The sequence below is a fragment of the Elephantulus edwardii genome, unplaced genomic scaffold (genome assembly GCF_000299155.1).
Source record: "Elephantulus edwardii isolate Elephantulus edwardi_28Jun2011 unplaced genomic scaffold, EleEdw1.0 scaffold00006, whole genome shotgun sequence".
NCBI lineage: Eukaryota > Metazoa > Chordata > Mammalia > Macroscelidea > Macroscelididae > Elephantulus > Elephantulus edwardii.
The window spans coordinates 11,207,553-11,212,875 of record NW_006399756.1 but is presented as its reverse complement, the minus strand read 5'-3'; positions in this window follow the sequence as shown (position 1 = coordinate 11,212,875).

Below are 5,323 nucleotides of genomic sequence, written 5' to 3'. Positions count from 1 at the left end.
TCCCCGAGAAAGAATCATCCGTCCAGAGACTTGGAGGGACGTGTGCTTAGGGAATTTTAAGTTGCATGCAATTCAGGGGCTTGAGATCCGTTGTTCATTCTTCATAGCTGCTTGGTACACAGTGACAGCATGGGTGGAGGCAGAATAAAAGTGTAATAAAAGGGCAGAAGGAAAAGGCTGCTTTTCTTCCCTATTTTGTTCTGTACAAAGGAGGCTGCTTGTTGCTCCCAACCTTCACCCCGTCATTCGGGCACCACATACTAGACATACTGGGAGCTGTCGTCTGTGTAACTCCCGACTGAATCTGTGTCTCTATCACATCAGTACCAGGTCCAGTCTTGAGAGGTGTTGCCGTTTGAATGGGATGATTTTCTTCATCTCATAGTTTAAAAAAAATCCCTGACTTTAGATAGGAGAGAAAATGTGTCAAGAACCATTGGAATATCTGTATGTTGATGCCTTTTAACTCTACATTCAAAAACAGGAAATAAAGTGTTAATGTAACACCAAGTTTCCCTTGTGATTCCTAAAACTTTGGAGAAGAGTGTTAACTCCCAGATCGTCTGTTAACTTTGAATAAAAGAAACGGTGGGTGCGCTTACTGGCCTGTGTGGGGATTGGTGAGGTCCCTCTGGGCCTGCTCATGAGAGAATGAGTCTTGGCAGTTTTCTTTCTTGGGCTCCACTTAGAACTGGGGCCTGTGAACTCCAGTTCACAGAGGACTGTGGCTGCCATGCACCTTCAGGCAGCCCCGGCCAACAGCCAAGGGGTACTAGGGCAGCATCTCGGATACCTGGCCTTGGGCCACCCTGATGCTGGACAAGGGGCTGAGATGACTCAAAAGTGCCCAGGGAGGTGCCTTCCCAGCATTGCCCAGGCCTTGCCAGAACTGTAGTCCAGGTCACCGGGGGTTGGGAACAGGCCCTATTGGGAGTCTTGGGACCATCTTTATTTGACACTTCTGAGTCACCAAACCAGCACCCAGTTTTGCTTCTCAGATCAGGTTCCTTGAAGCCCCCCCTGTGGAGGAAGGTTCTTCCTGGGCCAGTGCTTTTAAAAAGCTTGAACAAGAACCACAGCCTCAGAATTTAGACATGGGCTTGGTTTTCTTTAACCTTTTGACAAGCCTGAAAAAGAAGCGTCACATGGGCCTGAGACCTTGAAACCCCCAGTGGGCACCCTCGCCTAAGAATACCAGGTGGAATTCTCATGCCTATACGGAGTTTAATATTGGTGCCTGACGTGCCGCCCAGAAATACACACGTCTCTCAGCCTGCTGACGTCATTTGACGGGAGCGCACCAGCCTGCCAGCCACATTCCAGGATGAACTCATCTGAGAGAACAAGCTGACTGCTAGAGACATGCCACTGATGCTAGAAATGCAAACATGTGGATAGAAAAGAGCTGCGGACTATTTTTAGAATGAACCGGAGAGAAAAAATGTGGTCGTTGCGTTTTGGACTTGAGCATGTAGGTGGCCTCAGCATGAGGCTCTAGCTAAGGAAACGTCGCTTTTATCACTGAACATCTCGAATTAACTTTTCCATGTAGTTAAGAGTAATCGCAGTCAGCTAGACCGTGCGGGACGGACATCAGGACTGACTTGTCCATCTCAAGTGGTCCATAAGCCTTCACGTATGTCAGGTCCTGCTAGGATCCTGCTGTCAAAATTGCCTTGAGCCTATAGGACAGAACTTCCATTGTCTACCAAGTGGCAAGTTGGATGTCATAGAAGACCACAGGCTTGGCGAGCTCTGGTGGCCTAGTGGCAAGAAGCTGCAACTGCAGTCTCAGAGATACACGGTTCGAATTACCAGTCAGATCTGATTTGATGGTACACACAAAAAATAATGAAATAAAATAAATTTTAAAAAAAAAGACCACAGGCTTGCATCACACTTCCTGGGTTCACATCCAGCTTCGCCATGATAGCTGAACAAGTTCTAGAGTCTTTTCTTGCCTGGTTCCTTCATTTGTAGTAAAAAGATTGTAGGTCCTGAAAGTAGTGCCTGGCACATACAAAATCAACATAGTGACTTCATCTTTTACAGTTAAGAGTATGAGAAGAAGTGGCCTGCTCGCTTTCAGAGCCGAGAGCAGAGGCAGGGCTGGAATCCAGGTCTGTGAAGCACTGAAAGTCTCATTAGTGTCACCACTGCTCAGTCTTTTGTACCAAGTGGAGAGAGCGGAGGGACCACGCTTGGTCTCTTCCCGCTTGGGGAACAATCGTGGTTCACGTCTCCTCAGAATCGAGCTTCTTCCTTCTCAGTTGAAGCAGGTGACCGGCGCTAGGAAGTCATGTATCCACCCTGAGACCACATGCAGTGTGGACACCCATATATACACACACACCCCCATTCCAGATTCTAGTTTAAACCACTCTGTTGTCATTCTTTGCTTTGATGCCTGTCTTCCCAGAAACCCACCTTTTTGTAAAAACTTCCCCACTGAAATGGGGCACTCAGACATTCCCAGATGCCTAGCACCTTGCTTGCCCCATTCAGCCATTTTCCAATCATTTCAAGGTTATGTCTTCAACCCAGTCCACTGAGGCCACTTCCACTCTGACCCCCAGTGTGGGCCAGACCTGGGCATAGAAAGTAAAACCTGGTGGCCTGGATACCCAAAGAGTCCCATTTACTTAAGGTCTGATGACGTCAAGTCTAAGTCAAGTGATGTTTCTTCAGGAGTAAACATTGCCCACCATGTGTTAATGAGCTTCTGGCCGGGCTCTCACACCGACCTTCTCAATCCCTGATCTCTAATTTGGACCCAGTGGCTCCCTCTCATCGCCTCATCTACACAAGGCGGGGGTCTGTCCAGGCCTTGTTGATGTGCTGGGTGGTTCTGCTGTCTGCACCTCTGCCTCAGTGGCCTGGACCCTGAAGCCGAGCATGGGACTCCATTACTGGCTGACGCTGGGCAGGTTCCTGTGTGAGTGGACGGCTTGCCGCTGCCCGGTAACATTATCCACATGTAATTGTGTGCCAGCGGACAGGACCCAGGGCTGCAGTTATTTTGGGATGAGCCTGTGGGAAAATGCTGGAACATGTCTGAGTCACTCAGGCAAATACCTTTCTTTCCGCGTTCCAGCGTGTTTTGAACTTGGAGGCAGCCCAGAAAATGCTTGAGCAGGTACACACCCTCTGATCTGGTGTTTTTCCTGCTCAGCTCGGGGGAGTTCAAGGAGAGAAGGGGCTGGGCCTCTGGCAGGCTTGGGTTAAGTCTAAGGCTGGAAAAGAAGAGACGAGTTTGGGCCACAGTTAGTAGATGGGGGCAGAGACGTCCACCACACGAGGAACCAGCCCCTTCCTTACTCATCTTGCTGAAATCACCCTCTTCACCCCCACACCATCACCCCTAGCTTCCATCCTGTCACTCAGTGACCATCAGATCTGCCACACTTGGTTCAGAGCTTGTCTGACGTTCAAGGTTCCCACTCCTCATCCACTTGACTAAAGAAATCAGCGAAAAAAATTAAAAAAAAAAGAAATCAGCGATTGCCTCTAGGGTCCCCCTGGGAAAACCAGGACTCACATCCACACTCCCCCATTCCCTTGCTACTGGTCTGTGTCATTTACTCATCGCTGGTGTGTTAGGGGAGTGGTTGAGAGACTGTTCTAGAATCAGGCTGGGTTTCAATCCCAGCTTCTTCAACAAGAACTATGCAACCTTAACCAAAACTAAGCCCACTGCTGTGGAACGGGTCCCGACCTGGCAGCCCTGTGAGACAAAATAGACGTGCCCATCCGCTTTCTGAGGCTGGGAATGTTTATAGAAGCAGACTGACCGTCTTTTTCTCATGGAATGGCTGGTAGGTTTGAACTGATGGCCTTTCGCTTAACAGCCCAACTCTTAGAATACAGTACCGCTGCCTTATTTAAACAGCGGTAATGAAACCGCCTGAAAGCCCCCTGGTGGCAGCCTTGGCAGCCCTGTGACCCCACAGTGTCACAGCAATGGGCTTGGCTTCTTGTTTGGATATTTTATGACTTTGACACCATGTGTAATACTGAGGGTTACTTGCCCAAGACAGACACTAGGTTCATCGCTCCCACCATTCTTCCCTTCATACCAGCTACGACTAAAAGGAGAAAAGAGCTAAGACATTTCTATCCACTTTTGAGGGAGCTCTCATGGCCTTGTGGCAAAAAGCTGCATTGTAATCCTAAAGGCACGTAGTTCGAGGCCACCTGCTGCTCTGTGGAAAGAGGATGGGCAATCTCCTGTGCAGCCAACGGCCTCTCAAAACCCACCAGAGGATCAGCTGTGGGTCAGTTCTGACTCTATGGTATGGAACAAACAACAAAACACCCACCCTTGAGGGAGCGCTGGTAGCCTAGTGGTGAGAAACAGCATTGCAGTCTCAAAATCACATCGTTGGAATCCACCAGCTTCTCTGTGGAAAAACATGGACAATGTCCTCCCGTGTGATTTACTGCCCTTGAAAGCTCACTGGAGCATCAGCTATGGGTTGGTTCCCGTTCAGCAGCACACAACAACGACCTCCACCCTCGAGACAGATGGGCCGAGTCCTGGGGAAGGGTCAGACATCTTTCCTCTTTTCTCATTTTTAATCTCCCTGCAGCCCCATTTCTGCAGCTTCCTCAATCAAGTCGGGGTGAAGCCTGTTTCAAGTGCCTTCCAAACTGATTTCCTGGTTTGAGGAGCAGGGACCCCCTTCGAGCACCTCAAGCAGTGAGTGAGTGCACCTCAGAACACTGAGCACCCCCAGAAACACTCAGGCTAGGTCGCAGGAGTGGACGCTAAAGGGGTTGTGCTTCTCAGGAGATGAGCATCTGCCATGGAACAGAGCCACTGACCCTTCTGGAACTTTCTCTCATCTTCTCCCTCCACCAATGATGAAGACATGCAATAATGAAGATGATATCACCAGGGTGGCTTGGAGGATAGCAACCACCAGCCACACCAGCTTCCCAAGAAGGGCCAGAAGAGACCAGTAGGCAGTGTGGTTTCCAGGAGCTGAAACCTGCACAGAGCAAGGGAACACCACATGGTCAAGAAGGATGTGTGTCCGGGATCTTGTCTGCACGTTGATCCTTTACACTCCCTGTCGGGTGTGGCACAAAGAAGGTGCTTATCACCCTAAGCAGACCCTTCTGAACACCTTGACCTTCACAAGAATCCAGTGGTTGTTAGCTGCCATGGAGTTGATTCAATGTGACCCTATCTAACAAAGCAGGACTTTAAGGAAGCAGATCACCAGGCTTTGGTTAAATCTTAGGTTCCTTCCACAGAAAACAGCCCAGTAACACGCACTGCCATTGAATTGATTCACACACACACACACACACACACACA